This window comes from Marmota monax, unplaced genomic scaffold (genome assembly GCF_021218885.2).
Source record: "Marmota monax isolate L192 unplaced genomic scaffold, Marmota_monax_Labrador192_F-V1.1 WCK01_AAM20220418_F8-fsc00069, whole genome shotgun sequence".
Lineage (NCBI taxonomy): Eukaryota > Metazoa > Chordata > Mammalia > Rodentia > Sciuridae > Marmota > Marmota monax.
In genome coordinates this window covers 3,263,521-3,280,867 of record NW_026695243.1, presented here as the reverse complement: position 1 = coordinate 3,280,867, position 17,347 = coordinate 3,263,521, and the positions used below count along the sequence as shown (strand labels likewise).

General features: G+C 52.7%; 1 protein-coding gene across 2 annotated transcripts in view; it reads left to right on the top strand.

Moving 5' to 3' along the window:
- Positions 1–17,347, top strand: part of Col15a1 (collagen type XV alpha 1 chain) — a 111,766-nt gene that overhangs the window by 14,216 nt on the left and 80,203 nt on the right. The gene's annotated exons all lie outside the window — the stretch shown is intronic.

Sequence of the window (17,347 nt, the reverse complement as noted above, 5' to 3'; positions counted from 1 at the left end):
CGCATGCATGTTGATGTTTGAACCAGCTCTGGTTATGTTGCCTCTGCTTGAAACCCTTCCCATGATAACCACCTGTGTTAGGCAGAGTAATGGCCCTCCAAGGTGTCTGCCTGCATCCCATTCCTCAGGACCTGTGACCACATCAAGCTACATGGCAAAGGGGAAGTGGGGTTACAGGTCGACTGAAGGTCGACAATCCGCCGACCTCTAAAGGGAGAATTTCCCTGGATTATCGGGTTGGGCCCAGTGCAGTCTCAAGGGTCCTTCAAGTGGAAGAGGGAGCCGAGGAGGAGGTGGGGCAGCCACAGAGAAGGGCCTGACCAGCTGGCTTTGCAGCTGGTGGAAGGGGCCAGGAGCCGAGGGGTGAGGGCAGGCTCCAGAAGCTGGAAAAAGCGAGGGAACAGATTTTTCCCTTCATGCTTCCAGAAAGCACAGTCTGTTGACATCTTGATTTTTATCCCAGAAAGACCTGTGTTGGAATTTCAGCCTCCAAAACTGTAAGATAATAAATCTGTGTTGATCTGAGCAACGGAGTGTGTGATAATTTACTATAGCAGCAATCAAAGATGAAGACAGCTCTCGAGGCAGCGTTTGGGGCCCTCGGAAGTCCCACTGAGTGCTGATCTGGCCTCCTCTCTCAGGATATCCCCTAACGCCCTGATCTCACACCAGCAGGGCCTATGGAGCCCTTCCCCTGGGCATCCAGATTCCCTATTCTCTGTATCCCCAGCACCGGGCACTGTGTCCAGCCTGTGGGCTGTAGTCAGACAATGCTTGTTGAAGGAATAACCCGTGAAACCCTGCTACATTCAGGTCACCACCAGCCCAGGAGAACTGCCCCCACCCCCGCCCTGCCCAACACCACCATGTGGTGGCCATAGGGAGGGACATGGGGCAGACTCATCTGGAGCCTGTGTTTTGACATTTTCCTTTCTCTTCTTCTACTTTGGACAAATTTATAAAACTCTCTGGCTTCAGTTTTCCTATCTGGGAAACAAAGAGGCCTGACCAAGTGAACCCTAAAATCACTGTTAGCCAGAACATTCTCGAACATCTGATCAGGTTCCATTTGCTGAATTTCGTGGCTGAGGGCTTGAACTCGGCAGTGCTCAGCCCTGGTCCCTGGTCATCCTGCTCTGAACACGTCCTTCACTGGCAGCCCATTCTTGAATTGGGACATTAAACTGCCCAACAACTGTGTATATTTGGTACAAAACAGAGGCTCCAGCTGCCCTGTCTAGTTAAAATGCCAAATTACTCACTCTCCCACAGAAAGAAAAAAGGGGGACCAAAAAAGAAACCGTTTCTCACTGCAGAGATTTTCCATGTGACACATTTTCTAATTTTACTTCAGGTTAAACTGTCTATAGTAGATGGCTCCCTTTCAGGGTCTCCCCCTCCCCTCGTTGGCCATGAGCTTCCAGTTTGAGAAGTGGAATCGTTCTGGTTTGTTGAGTACACACAAGTGTGGGCTGATACCAATTATCCCTGCACGTCTTCATTTTCTCTGCTCAAAGATGCACAGCTTAGTGGTCAGGAGTTCTTGGTTTTAAGGCTGGCCACGGGGCTCTGGCCAAGGCACTTCCGCTCTCAAGGCACACAGTCTGCAAAGGGAGGAGCAAGTTGGCTGACCCGAGACGGTGCGGCTGCGTTGGAAGAAGTGGTTGCTGGGCCATTTCTAAGGGTGGTTCTGTTTGAGATGGTACTGGGATCGTGTGCAGCTGAGTTCATGTCTGCCTGCAGCTTTGGCAGTCTGTGCACGTCGCTCTGGTGCGTGGAATGAGTGAGACATTTTTAGCACCTGTAGAGAGTACTGTAGCTTTGATTTAAAGGCACGAATTCTGCTTCTGCACTGTCTGTCACATGCAGTCCTTCCCTTCCATCCCCTGCCCCACCTGGGTTCAGTCTGTGCCAGGTCTCTCTACTGGGTTGTCTGAGCGCTTCCCTTGTTAGTAGGACCTCTTCTCTCTCTGACCTCTGGCACAACTTCCCACTGCAGTCAGAGAAGCTCATCTAAAACACAGGTCCCCACATACCTCGTCCCCTCTTCAAACCCTTCCGTGCTTTCCATTACAGCACAGAAATTTCCCCACTCTTGGGGCTGGAGTCAAGGTCTCCTCTGCTCTCACATCCCTCCCATGCCCAGGCTCCAGCCACACGAACTACTTGCTGCCTCTGGATTTACCATTTCATGTTCCAGTCTAATCCACATCCACCTCTCCCCCTTTATAGACTTGCTCCTCAAACTGGCCCCCGAACCAACAGCACACCAGCAGCACCCAAGAGCTTGTTAGGAATGGAGGGTGCCCGGTCCTGTCCCAGGCCTGCAGCACCAGAATATGGACTTAGCCACTCCTAGGTGAGGGGGTTGACCTCCTTGGTGAGCTGCAGTGCTCTGTGACCTGGGGGTGGGGAGCCAGGCAGAGCTGGTTTGGTTGTAGGCTCCCCAGGTACGAGGTGGCGACCTTGGGTGATTTACTAATCCCCTTGAAGCTTCCCTTTCTTCATCTCTAAGAGTGGGGATAATAATAATGCCTAGCTGAGACCCCCCTGAGCTCTCAGCATAGTGCCCGGCCCATGGTCAGCCCTCAGTAGCATAATGGCCACAGTCACCAGGTTCAATGTCAATGTCATCAATGCCATCCCTAGGCCCTCCTGTGGCTTTCTCAGTTTTGCTTGTACCTTTCCATTAGGGGGTCTGTCCAAGGACCAGAAGGTTAGAGTCATTGACCTTCCAGTGCAGCGAGATAAACAGCCCCAATCTGGTATGGGAAGGACTTTGCCAGGTGGGTGAGTGGGATAAAAATAATAGAATTCCAGTTTCTGGCTGTAGTAGAAATGACCGTGTTGCCTGTTACATCCAGGTTGGGTTTTCATTTGTCTATTTGTTTTACTCACTTTTACTTGATAAACATTTATTGACTGCCTACTGGTTACAAGGCAAGATGTGATGTGGTGGGCATAAATGGTGACCAAGACCAGCTTGGTTTCTGCTGTCTAAGGGGGATGGCAACACTAAATGAAGATTTGTACCAAAAACAAACAAGAAAAAACAAAACACCTCCATATATTAACTGGCAAATGGTATTGTGGGGGAGTATTGTGGGGGTTAAGAAAGCAGGGACACTCTCATCTGTACTGGGTGTCAGGAAAGTCTCCCTGAGGAGAGACATTGAAAATGATATTGGAGGGGTGAATTGATTTAGCCAGGAAAGTGGGTACGGCTGGTGGTTTGGCAGAGGAACGGATTGTTTCAGATGAGGAGCACAATGGGGAGAAGGTTAAGGAAGCAGCTCGAGAGGGGTCAGAGGTGGGGATCAATGGGACAAAAGCAAGAACTCCATACAATAGCTGCTGTCCCTCGCTTGGCCCTGGGGGCCTCGGTGCCATGGACCCCCGTGTGGTATTCACAGTCCAGGGGTGCACCAGCTGAGGATTCTGCTGAAGGACAAGACAGAGTAGGACTCTGGGTTCCACTACCTGTCCTGTTCCTCTACCTATCAGAGTGAATTGTTTCCAGGTGAGAGCAAAGGCCCCTCCTACGTATGGCTGAAGAGAAGGGAACCTGAGAGACTCAGCAAAGGTTAAGGAAGCAGAGCCCAAAGTGAGGCCAAAGCCAGCAGTAGGAGCCTCTGACCCACCCAGAGCCTGGTAGGTCAACCCAGCTGCCTGTCAAGAAGCAGCGAATGGCATGTGAGAAAGAGTTTTCAAGACCCGCCCTCTGCAGTGAGGCTCAGTCAGTCCAGGTTTCAGAGCTGCCTCTGGGTGCCATGATGGGGTTGGACCAGTGCTGATGGGATAGGACTTTTTTTATTCTTTGGTTGTCTCCGGGTCTCTGTATTGAGAACGTATATCCATAAACAATGCCGACTGCTCCTGCCAAGGAATAGGAATGAGAGCTTGGGAGGACTATGTCTGGTGGGAAGGCTTCAGATGTTTGTCCTTGGGGAGCCATTCCTTTAGAGATGGTTTCACAAGTGGGATCCAAGTGGTGCATGACCCTCCTCCTGCCCGAGCCGCTCCTTTCAAGACCTGCTTCTCAAACTGGGCCGCGCTCTCGGTTCTTGGCTGTGTGACAGCAGCCTGCAAAGAGCCACATTGTTTATTTCCTGGAGCGTCTATTTCACTCAGCGGTTGGTAAGTTGGGGTGAGGAGACCAGTAACAACTGGGGAATAGTCTAGAACGTTTTTACCTTATTAAAAGCACATATACACGCACATTATGAAGTGAAAACTGAAGCCCTTCCAAGCACTTTGATTCAATCTGCAGGCTCCTGTGGGGCTCCTTGACTGGGCTCAGGCCTGCAGGTAGAGGGACCCTCTCCGATGGTGGATGCTTTCGTGGGGATGGTGTCACCTGCAAGAGGGAGGGGACTTGTCTTTCTCTGTCCTTGGTGAATCCCCAGGACCTGTCATCCATCCGGTGCTCAATAAATACTTGCTGCCTGGGTAGCGTTGTGTATGTTGATGGCTACAAGAAGCTTGCCTTTCTCCATCTGTGTTTACCTTTCCAGGAATAAGTGCGTGGGGCTGCTCAAGATGGGAAACTTGGGTGGAATGTTAAAAATGCTGCTCATGCATATGCATGTGGGAGATGGGCAGTCTTGCTGAAGTTCAAGATTTCTAAGAATCGCCCTTTAGAGGCAGCCTCCCACCCAGTGTGGTCCGTGCTGCATAGTGGCTCCTGTGGGTGAAGGCAGAGTTCACCAGTAATGCATCCTGCACAGCTGGGTTCCCAGGCCTCACTTCTCACGGGCCTGCAAGTGCCAGCACCTTACTTCCATCAGAACCCACTGATAACTTGAGGACAGAAAATGCTGGACTTTGGGGAGCATCTGTTCCAGCTGTCCTAGATAACAGATGGGAAGATGGAGGTGCAGAGGGAACGGGGGCTTGTTGAGGTGTGTGGTTTAAGACCTGGGTCTAGGACTCTGCAGATGTCTGGTGCATCACATCACTCTGAAATTCCTGAGTACACTTAACCATAGCCGTGTTGTCACCTCTGCCCTCTTCAAGGATGGACCTGGCAGTATATGGCTAGAGATGAGCTTTGAAGTCATCAGAAGGACTTCAAAACCCAGTTCTGCCACTTACAGCTATGTGACCTGGGCGCATGCTCAGAAAGAGCATTGATTTCCTCATCTGGACAGAAGGGTGGTAGAAGTCCTGCCTCTCTGGACCCTAGAAGATGCTCAGCAAGGAATTTGGAGGAGTGATCTGGGTGGATCCTGAGAGCTACAAGTGTTGAGTCATGTGAACAGTCCCAAAGACTGGGACCTCAAACTGCTGCATTACTGGGGTGCTTTTAAATATACATCTTGGGGTTTCTGATTAGGGTGGGGGCCAGATGCCAGTATTCTAAAGCCCCTAGTGGTTCTGTTGTGCAGCCAGGATGCAGAGCTCAGTCCTAGGCAATCCACACTGTGGAAGCAGGACCACATCTCCTGTTCACCCCAAGTCTGCAGCACCAGTGGTGCCAGGCGCATGACAACCATTTGGTACTTGATAATCATTTGTAAATGAACGAACAAAGGAGCAGGATGTGCTCAGAACCTGACATTCACCTTGCACTGCAATCCTGACAACTGGTTATTGCCATCTCTGTGTCCAGATGAGAAAACCTAAGCTCAGAGAAGTTACAGAATGTGTTGAAGGTCACTTACCTAGTAAGAGTTCCAGCAGGGACTTGTTTGAGGTGATGTTGGTGCCCAATTCTGTGTCCTTTTCCAGCACCTGGCTGGGAAACATTGGTCCTCCTTGGGTCCCTCCAAGGTCACTCTCTCCCAGTTTTTAGTCTATTCCAGTAAGGAGGTGTGTCCTGGATTCTCACTTTGAAAGGTCCGATTCCCTCACTTTATTCTGGAGGCCTCAGGCTCTTCCTCCAGCAAACATTTGGAGACTGACAAGCTGCACTTTCATCTACATTAAACAGGAGTCAGCCTGTCTCAAAATAAAGACTTGAGGGTCACCATCTGTTCTAGTGGTTTCCTTAAACTCAAATCCCATTTCTGAGCCAAGTTGCAGACCTCTTTGCATAACTGAGCCAGAGATTTTGTAGGAAGATGCAGCAGTGGGTTTGATAACAATGGTGGAACAAATTTCTTACGTTGTTTGTGCTCGCCTGCTCAGCAGCATCAAGTCACCACAGGTGGGCCACAGGTACCTGCTTCAGGCTCAAGTGCCTTCATTCCTGCAGCGGGCACCCAGTACGCACCAGCGTGCACCAGGCACGGCGCGAGGTACCTTCCCATACTTCGCTTCTTAGGGGTCATGAGTGGGCGTGACTTGGAGAGTTGGGGACATGATATGCTGTGGGCAGTTGGGATACAGATATTTCCATCAGTCTGGGCCCCAGTCTTCTTATCTGGGGGCCATTGGTTCTGGTGTTTTCTGACGTTCTTCCTGGCTCTGAAGGTTACCCTGCTTCTTCATTGGCCTTGGTCAGTGTAGGCACAATTTCATGGTGACTGCTGAAGCCATGAGCTCATTCTGCCCCCGCTGCTTGTCTGCCCTGGCTGGATTCACAGGAGCACATCTGTTGGGATGCCCTGGGCAGTTCCCAGGGCAGCTCGATTTTCCCCCGGGGCATAACATGCCAAGTGCTGAGAGACTGCAGGTCGGCGTGGCTGCTCGGTTGCCAAACTCCCGCCTGCGCTCCACATTCCTAGACGCCCAGTCCCACCCTCTCCTTGGCAAGGACAGGGAAGGGGCCCAACTGCCAGGGGGCAGTCGCTTGAGGTGAAGTGGTGATTGCTCCTAAAATGGTCAGCTGGAGCCCTCCTTAGAAGTTTCCCAAGGTGCCTTATTGCCTGGAGCATAAATTTTAGTCTCCTGGGCGTGACATCTGAGTCTCCCCACTATCCGACTCATCTCCTAAGTGAAGGAGTGAATAAGAATAGAAAGGCTAGGCAGATGGTGCACGCCTATGATCCCAGCCACTTGGGAGGCTGAGTCAGGAGGATCATCACAAGCTTGAGGCCAGACTCAGCAGCTTAGTGAGGCCCTAAGCAACTTGGTGAGTTCCTGTCTTTAAATAAAAAATAAAAAGTGCTGGGGGTGTGGTTCAGTGGTAAAGTGCCCTTGGCTTCAATTCTTATGCAAAAAAGAAAATAAAGAAGAAATCAAGAAAGAATAGAAGGAGCTGGGAAGTCCCCGCCAGTTAACAGCTTATAGCCTTGAACTCCTTCATCCTCAGTGCACTCATCTGGAAGATGGAATAGCTAAAGCTCCCCCTGCCCACCCCTTATGCGCCTAAGTGCTCAGCTCAGAGCTTGGCCTGTTGCTAGTTGAGCATCTCTGTCTGTCTATCTGGACCCACAATTCCCTCCTCCCTGCTCTAATGCGGGTGGTTATCTATGGATCTCGCTTCTCCTACTCTGGAAACCGTTCCCATATTCCTGGGGGAGTGCCTTGTGCTCACCTCTCCAAGCCTTGCAGGCCCATCTCAGGTCCTACCCAGAACTTCCAGTGAGCAGGCAGCCCCTGGAGCCTTTTGCCTGTGCTTTGCTCATGGCCTCAATCTCAGGCCACCTTTTCTAAGACTCCGTATGTTGGTGTCTGTTTCCCTCCACTACGTTGAGAGCTCGTCACAGAACAAATTCCTCATCTTCTCCATCTCCCAGAGTCCTGACCAGGCCAAGTCCAGACAAGGTTGGCTCATGGATACTGGATGTGGAAAGGCCAGATTGAGACCAGGACACAGTGACAGATGGGGAGTCCACTGTGCTGTGACTGTGTTTCCAAGGGTCTAGGATCACATCAATGACAGCTGCCTTGGGACCTGTGGATATCTTAAGATATTTTATTGACCACGTAGTATCAACCATGCCAAAGAATTCAAGAAGCACCCAGGGTGTTTCACTTAGAGACGTAATGAGAGAAAGCTCCAGAATGGCAATGCCTTTTCAAGCTCCTCTCACCACTCCATGACCCTCCCACGCAGGGCCTCCATGGGGGTGGGGCCTCGCTCATGCAGGAGGACCCAGAACCTCCCTATTAGGCGGCTGGGGCCTGGAGTGTTGGCCTATCCCATCCCATCCTCCCCAGTGCCCCTAGCTCAGGCTCTAATACCCGGATAGGCCCTGAGCAGACTTCCTGGGGCCTCCAGCCAAACCTCAAGAACCTAACAGTGTGTCACAGAGAAGGGGAAGCATCTGTTATTCACATGCCCCACTGGGCCCTTGTTTCAGGGAGGGGACAGCGGAGGCGGCTGGAAGGCTGCGTGTGGAGGAGAGGCACACCCAGCTCAGTGGCGGCTAAGAGCTGGGTGTTCAAAGACCTCCTGCTTAAGGGTCAGCTAAAAGGGTAGGACTGTCGCCTCCAAAGAGTCAACGTCAGACCTCTGTGTGGCTGTTCACATCACACTAACCAAGAGAATGTTATACCCCAACGGTGGATTGGACGAGAGCAAGGCCGTGAAGTACATGTGACGCTCAGGGGTACTGAGGATTACTGTGACTGTTCCTGGCAGCCGGGAGAGTTCTTTGTGATTGCTATTAATACATGTGTTGCTCTGAGATGGGCCTAAATCAGCCTTGTCCGGAACCCATTGGTGTAAATCCATTCATTTACACAATGGGCATCATTCATTCCTCCGTTAATTCATTCATTCACTCATTCATCGAGTGCTCTGCATTCTCCAACCCTGGGTCAGGGGCCCATGGTAGAGAGCTGAGGGTGAAGCTGGGAGTTGCAGAGACAAGACAGAATGTGCTCCTGTCCCCTGAATGGCTTGCAGGCCAGAGGGAAACGCTGACAAGTGGACAGATACGAACAGAGTAGCTGGAGACTGGGCCTCTGGAGGACTAGGCGGGGGGAGTTGTTCCTGGGGAGATGATGTGACCCGTTTGTAGACACACAGAAGGTGTCCTGTGGAGAAAGGGAGGCCACCAGACGCACATTCCAGTGGCGATGTGGGCCTCCCCTGGTGTCCTCCCATTCCTGAGACTAAGGCAAAGCAAGAGGAGATTGGGGTGACTGCAGGCCTCTCCTGGAAGGTGTGGGACCATTTTGCCAAGTGTGCTACTAAGGAACACACGGGAATGGGCGCAGCACTGGTTCAGACCACAGCTTCCTTCCAACTGCACAGCCCGTGCTCAACTGCCCAGGCCCCGTGGATGGAGCTCCAAGTCCCTCTACCCACTTACCTCTAGGTATGGCCTTGGACAGGCTTCCTTACTGACCAGTGTCCTTCCCTCTCAGTAGAGGCCACTTGGCGGCCTTCCTCTGGCCCCTGGGCATTCCTATTTCCTGTCCATGGGACATCAGCCTGGCTGGAAAGTCACTTAATTGCTGGGTTGCAACCACAGGGAAGCCCCATCTTTCCTATCTAGACCTGTGTCCCTCTCTGGGTCTGTCCTCTGGTAGAAGCAGATGGAGTCCTGCCGCTGAGCGCTGGACCTGGTCTGTGCCCCCTACAGTAGTCTTCTCTGCTGCTGGCTGCCAGTCCTGCTCCATGACTGCCCGTAATTGGTGGTAGGATGGCAACTTAGCCCCAACAGCGGAACAGCCTCAAACAAGTGTGCTTCAGAGACACCTGCAGGGTTGGCTCACACAGGATGCTGGGTCTAGCCGAGTGTCTTTTATTTATTTATTTATTTTTTGGTACTGGGGTTTAGGGGTTGAAACCAGGGGCACTTAATCACTAAGCCACATCCAGCCCTTTTTTTATTTTTTTATTTTGAGACAGAGTTTTGCTAACTTGCTTAGGGCCTTGCTAACTTGACAAAGCTGGCCTCAAACTTGCAATCCTCCTGCCTCCACCTCCCATGCTGCTGGGATTACAGGTATGCACCACTGTGCCTTGCTCATTCCAGAGTATCTGATGGAAATCTGGAGAAGACCTGAAGATTTGTGTCTCCAATAAGTTCCCAGCTGCTGTTGCTGGTCCAGATCAGGCGCTTGGAGAGCCACTGGTGTCATGGATAAGCATATGGGCTGTGGGGTTTGAACCCAGGCTGTCAGGATTCAGATCCTGCCTTCTGCCACTTACTGTGTGACCTGATCTCTGTGTGCCTTATTCTCTATAAAAAAAAAAGAGGTCATAATAACACATTCTTTTGGGTTATTGTGAATATGGAATGACCCAACCTCAGTAACTCACATGCAGTAGTGCTTGGCACCCTAAGCATTCAGGGACTGTATTAGTTTCTTGGTGCTGCTATAACAAATTGCCTCGAACTGAGCAGCTTAAAACAATACTTTATTCTTGTGCAGCTGTCTGAAATCTAGGTGTCAGCAGGGCCACCCTTCCTCCTGGGGCTCCAGGGAGAAGCCATTCCTAGTAGCTTCTGGTGGCTGCCAGGCACTCTTTGGCTGTGGTTGCCTTACTCTAACATCTACCTCTGTGGGCCTGTGCCTTCTCCTCTTCTGTCACATCCCCGTGTGTTCCTTAGTAGCACAGTTGGCATTGGATTTAGGGTCCAACCAGTGAATCCAGGATAATCTCTTTATCTGAATGTCTTTAACTTTTATCTGCAGAGGCTACTGGGATAAGGTAACATCTGTGGGTTCCAGGGATTAGGGTATGGGCAAGTGTTTTGGGGCTTACCACTGAGCCCACTCTGGGAAACATGGGCTGTTATTGAATTGGTGTTTCTTCCAGCAGCTACCCAAGCTTCCAGCCTTTGAGGCAGAAAGAGAAGCTGATTTCCAGGTTCCAGTGGCTGTTTTTTACTTATGACAACTCATTCCCAGGCAGGGGCGGGAAATTCTGCTTCTGAAGCCACATTATAGCATTTCCTCCTGTTCAAATTTCACTCATCTGAGAAAACCACTCCCATCCCCGGACCCCTGACCGGAGCCCTCTGTCCATGCTGATTTTCACAGTCACAACTATATTTGATTCTCATGGCAGTCTAGCAGGGGAGGTTGTAGCCCACTTTGTTGGAGGTGAGAAGACTGAGAACCAGAGGGAAAGCTGCACGAAGCTCTTTCATAGTGATTCCGGGCAGCAGCTCACGGAGGAAATCGAATGGATGATAAGGCAACCACAACCGCTGGGATGGATGAAATGTCTGTTTGGGCTGGACCCCGTGCTCAGGGTTTTCTGTCTCTTGTCTCGGGTCTTTCTCAAAACTCTCTTCTGAAGTAGGCGGTTTATTCCGTTGTCACAAATGTAGAAACAAGACCAGAGGCTGAAGTGTCTTGTCTGAAGTTGCACAGTTTTGAAAGGCAGAGCCAGGGTTTGAATCCAGAGTTAGTTGAATCTATGATACCAGGCTGCTCAAAGATTCTCCTCTGACAACCCCTGCCCCCCAAAAAAAGATGAGATCAGTGGCTGCCCGGCGGGTCAGGACTACAGCCTCCTGTCCTCCCAGACTGCCTTGCTGTCAGCAGAGCCTGCTCTGAGATGGCAGGGAGGTGCTGAGGGTGGATGCTGGAGTCACAGGGAGACAGGGGCCAGGCAATGAGAACTGAGATGGGACCAGGGTCACCAAGAGCTGGGACCATCAGGCCACGCTTCCTGGATTTAAATTCCCTGGTTCTGAAATTGGATAGCTGTGTGTCACTGGGCAAGTTATTTAACTTCTCTGTGTCCCATTTCCTCATCTGGGAACCAGGAATGGTAGCAGTGGGGTTGTTGTGGAGAATCAGGAGCTCATCAGCATCACTTGGGGTGCTCGTGCAATGCTTGGGCCATGAGTGAACCAACTGAATCAGTATCTCAGGGCTTGGGGCCAAGGCTTCACTACTGAGAGCACTGCCCCGGGGGAGTGTGCTGTGTGGCTGGAGTTGAGAAACAGCGCTATGCAGGTGAATCCCTCTGTGCCCAGGATGGAGTGGGGGCTCAGACACATGAGCTGTGCTGTGCTCTCACTTGTGCAACCTCGAGGCTGGCATTTATTGAGCACCTGCAGATGTCAGCTGCGTGTACTCGCTTGCATGCCCTTGCTTGGGTTGTTTCCAAGGGATTGGGCTAGTAGGGCTCAACGCTTTGTGACCCCAAGTCTGATATTCTGAAGAGGAGGCCTCACCCACAAGGGAGAGAAGAGGGGGAAATGCAGAACCCCCCCCCAGAGCAGCCAAAGCCTCGTGTGTGGGGAGGGCGACCGGAGATCCCAGTCTTTCAGGGGATGGCGAGGCAGGACAGGAGCATCCCCCCCACCCCGTGTGGACCTGCCTCCAGTGCCCCAGCTTCACACCCGTACCCTGGGAGGCTTGCAGGGATTGCCAATTGTTCCTGTTTAGCAGCAGACCTGTCACTGACCCCAATATATTAAACAAGTTAGGTCTGAGTGCTTGCGTGTGAGTGTGCGCACAAGTGTCTGTGGTGTGAGTGTGTGTTGGCATGTGAGAAAGGATCCATGAACAAATGCAGGAGAGCGTGGGAGTAGATAACACGGGTGTGGCTCTGTAGTGTGCAAGTGTGTGTGTGTGTGTGTGTGTGTGTGTGTGTGTGTGTGAGAGTGCCATGAGTGGATGGGGAGTGTGAATCTGTGTATGTAAGAGTGCTGGTGTGCATGAATAGCTGTATCCATGTGTGAATGTGTGTGTATTTGTGAGTGAGAGTGTGGATCTGTATGAATGGAGTGTGTGTGTGTGTGTGTGTGTGCATGTGTGTGAGGGAACTGAGTGGCTGGGCTTCTCCCTGGTGACCTGCGTGATGCCCCCTTCTCCCCATCTCTGCCCTGGAAAATGCCCTTTGAAACCCTGCTGTCCTGATGTCCGTACCGGCCCTGCCTGCCCTCCTGGCTGGCCGTCTGGGTCCCCTTCGAATGCAGAGCCCGATGGTTTTCAGGAGCCGAGGGCTGCGGTGGCCGCTCTGGGCAGGCCTCCGTCTGTTCCCCAGCTCACGAGCCCCCACAGGCCCCCTCTCCTCCAAGCCGTTGGAAATGTGTTTTTCTCTCAGAGCCCTGAGCTGCGCCCTCCAGAGCTGGGTGGTGACTCATTTCAGTTGATGTCATCCTTGGGAGTCAAGGCCCTCAACGCACTCAAAGAGTCTTTGTTCCCCAAATGGAAAAGGAAAGTCCAGAAACGGAGAGGAGTTCATCCCAGAACTCTTCCCCATGCCCATGGCTCTCTTGCCTGCCCACACCTGCTGGACTTCATGATGCCCCTTGGTCTACATGGTCCCTGGGACAGCTCTGTACCCAGGTTCCCAGATCAGAGGTTTGGGGTCCTGCAGTAAGGCAGCAGGACCCTCTCACCCTTCCTGAGGTTCAGATGTGGCTGTTGTGCTGGGCTGACTTCCAGGACTGAGGGGTGTGTGTGTGTGTGTGTGTGTTGCGGGTGGTGAGCACCAGGTCACAGCACGAGGGAGTCATGCCTCACCATCTCCAGGCCACACTCGGCCCCTTGCTCTCTGGCTCCATGTGTCTGATTATATTCTGCTGTGGCTTACAGGTGGAGGCTGGACTGGGATGGGGTGAGTTGAGAACTTGCCCTTGCCCCGCCCCTAGTCAGCACCCAGTCACATTAACTAGGCTCAACACTATGGACCAAGTGCTTACTACACCCAGGTCCCATGCTCAGAGTCACCTCGGGTGACCCAGGTTCTATTGCTGTTTGCCACTGTGCAGGGTGGGCGTCTCCAGCAGAGATGAAATGTCTTGCTCAGGGTCACACAGCCACTCAGTGGCAGAGCCAGGCCTCCAAGTCCAGGCCTGTCTGATGCTAAAGCCCAGGGACTTAACCAAGACAGGGCATCAGAATCACAGAGGACACTCTGGTTCCAGAGGGCCAGGCAGGAGAGGCAGACTTTGGACTTTTTAAAAGCTGGGTGACTTGGCTACGTGCCTAGAACCAGAACCTTCACTCCATGTCGTCCTGCCTATTCTCTTTTGAATCCTGACTCCAATCACCTGCTAACCTTGTGGTCATAGAATGTAATTTAACTTCTCCAAGCCTCAGCTTTCTAACTGTAAAATAGGGATAACAGTGTTATCTACCCCATTAAGAGCCAAACTCAAGGATGAGCTGATCCATGGCAAGCTCTCTGAACAGTGCTTGGCATGAAGCAAGCCCACAGCAACCTTCAGCCACAGATGCTATTGTTTCTTGTCATTTGATTCATTCATAGGTCCTCTTTGTCAGGCCCCACACTGGCAACTGAGAGCTGAGTTGGCATAGTCGATGCCCAGGAACCCTTTTGGAATCAGGAGAGGACAGACAAATGAGGGTGTGCAGGTGGGAGGATGGGTGGGCTCTGGGGACACAGAGGTGGCAAGTGCACCTGAGAGAGCCACAGGGAAGGTCTGGGAGGTAGTGGGCTGGCCAGGCAGAGCCCAGCTTTGGGTCTTCAGTGTTGGCCCTGCACCAAGGCTCTGAGTGGGTTTCATTGCCTCTCTGGGACTTGATTCTCATGACTGAAAATGAGAGAATGATCTTTGCTTTGCTTCCCTCCTGGCCGAAGGAGCAGGTGAGAGGATGCTTTGGAAACTGGAAAGGGTGCTGCACAGGTGAGACCTTCTCCCAGTGCCTTCCAGCCGTTGGCCAAGGAGGCCAAGCTGCAGCCCTGGACCTCAGCTCCAGGCCCCTCTACGACATGCTCTCCTTGGCTTAGGAAGGGGTCTGAGAAAGAGAAAGAGAGCCCGAGAGTAGGAGAGCAGAGAGAGAGAGAGAGAGAGAGAGAGAGAGCGCTCACACAGTAACTTCATTGAACATGAAAATTCCTATGCTATATATGAAAACCGGAAAAGGGAAGGAGGCGTTCTAAGTTTACATGTAGAAAAATGCTCTTCTGTAATTCAGAAAAATGGGGTCTTTGATTGTTGCCCGGCCAGGTCTCCTTTCTAAGTTGGTCCAGGATTTTTCCCTGGCAAGGAAATAGTTCTTTTTCTAAGATATGCTTTGGGTGGTAGGTTTTTCTAAGAACCTCCTGCTCTGTGCTGGGTCAGACTGATGCCGTGTAGTGTGAAATGTGCTGTGTTCATTCCCCTCCGGAAGGGGGGTCAGGTAGCACCACGAGCCCCTGGAGACTCCAGCCCTGGTGGCACTGAGGTTGCTCACAGGCAGAACGTGATGACATTTTCCTGGGCATGGCATTCCCTGTCCCTGGCCAGGCCACGTTGTCCTGAGATGAGGAACTCTGTGGGGAGGGTTGGGTTTGGCCTGGTCCTCGTTGGAGTCATTCCTTCCAGGCCTGAAGGCTGTGGGCCGAAGGAACAGGCCATCCTGAGTGGCTAGAAAAACTGGGACGCAGATGGGAGATGAGGAGGATGGAGAACTGGAGGCTCTCAGACTGGCAAGGGCCTTGGGAAAACATTCAGTTCCAGGTTCTGGCTTTATAGATACTGAACCCGAGGCTTCCAGAGAAAAGCACATGGCAAACTGGTGGCAGAGTGTGCCCTGTGCCTCATGTGAGAAGCCATGCTGAGGCTGACTGTGTATGGTCCCAGAGGGCAGAGCTAGGCCCAGCTGGGTGAGTGGGAGACATGGGGAAACTGCCTTAGTTAATCAGGAGAAGGAGCTCCTCCAGCTTCAGATTGGTGGGGTCTTCAACATGGGATGGACAAGCAGACCCAGCTGACCTTTGATGAGTGTGCACGGGAGGAGACTTCCCTCTGTGTCACCATCTGTGGCTTGCTGAATTCCCAGCTTCCTGTCTCTCTAGATAGGTGAGAGGAAGGGAAGCCACATGCCAAGAGTCTGATGTAGGCACACTCAGAGTCCTCAGGGGCCACCTTTCTGGAGAAGTGTCCAAAGGGAAAGGAAAGAAGAATTTCCTGCTCCCAGGCAGGACAGCTGAGGAGGGGCAAAGGGCGGGGCTCTGGGCTTCTCCTGAGGCTCCTGGCTCACGCTGGGGAGGGTTATTGAAGACTGCCTTTCTTCCCTGGGGGCTGAGTGCAGGGAATTTCAGAGAGGCCCTGCTGAGGTTCCCAGGACAGTCACCCTATATACTTAGCCTCTGGCTCCAGCCCCAGGCCACAGCCAGCATGGGTTTTTCAGGACCTGGAGATGCAGCCCCCGGAGAGAAACATCGTGAGGCCGACTGAGGGTCCTGTGGGTTTTCCTGGGTAGGGGTGCCAGGGGAGTGGTGTGGGGAGGAGCGCCTTTGGCCTACCCAGGCATCCCACCTAGGGAAAAAAGGGCCGGGCAGGCATTTGGGTTCAAGGCCTGACTTAGCCACAGCCCACCGCATGACCTCAGACCTGCTCCCTTGGGTCCCTTCCAGACCTCTGACCATCTGTTGCTGGAATCTCGGTTCCCCAGTTTGCCCTGGCAAGTGGCAGTGCCCCTCAGCCCAGCAGAAGCCTTCCCGTGGGGGGGCGGAGGCGCAGTTCCCAGAGAGACCGCTGGGGGCCGCTGTCGCGCGGTGGCGGTCGTCCCCCTCCCTAGTGCTGGGTCGTCGGGGCTCTCCGCGCCCTCCTTGGCCCGGAGTCAGGGGGACGCTCCCTAGCCTCTTGGGTCCTTAAATGTTGACAAGCGCGAGCTCTGGGCTTGGGTCCCAGACGATCATCTGTGGGATGCAGCTTTTCAGAATTCCCTGCGGAGACAAGGCTCCAAAGCCCAGGCCAGCCCTGGGCCCAGCTTCAGGACCCCACAGATGGAAAAGCTGACCCAGCCCATTCATCGCCCGGAGGGGGAAACCGAGGCCGGATGAGGAAGGGGGGACACCAGGTGTCCGGAGCCTGTGGCAGAGAGGCGGAGAGGCCGGCATCCCGTTCTCCACCTCCTCCTCTGGCCAGGTCGCTGTTTTCCCTGTGGGAGGAGAACCTGAACCCAGCCCTGTTTGTTTCTTCATTTGCTAGGAGTCTGTTCTGGTTTCCATGGAAACTGAGTTTGGACCCTTGGGAGGAAAGTCGCACCCTGCAGGGACTGCTCAGATTTTCCTCTGCCTGGTCCACCTCTAAAGCTGTCCGATGTCTCCTCCCTGTGCCTGGGGAGGGGCCACCCTGAAATTGTCTGAACTAAAGATTCCAGGGGTTGGCGGGAGGGAGCTGGTGAAGTCCAGGTTGAGTGCATCTGTCTCCTTTCTTTGAGGCCACATTGCTGGGTGCCTGCCCCTGCCAGGCTTTTATTCGGGTCTTTAGAGGAGGGGCTGTGCCTGTGGTTGTGGGGCTCCCATGCATTGTGGTGCCCTGAGAAGCAGGGCAGGGGGGCAGGGGGGGCGGGACTCATCAATGAGAAGATGGGGGAGTGTGGTATCAATAGGAGGAATAGTGTGAGTGAAAACAAACAGGGATGGAGTGGAGACGAGGAGATGGAGCAGAGGCTTCATAGGATTTTTACCTGATGCTGAAGGTGCTAGGGGGCCTTTGAAGGCTTCGACTGCTGTCACCTAGAAGTGAGCCTGGTAGCACACGCCAGGTTCAGCTCCATAACTCCAGCACTACCAGAGGCACGTGTTGTTGGGGCTTTATTAGTGTCGTCAAATTCCTGACTTAAAGGAGTTGAACATTCCTGA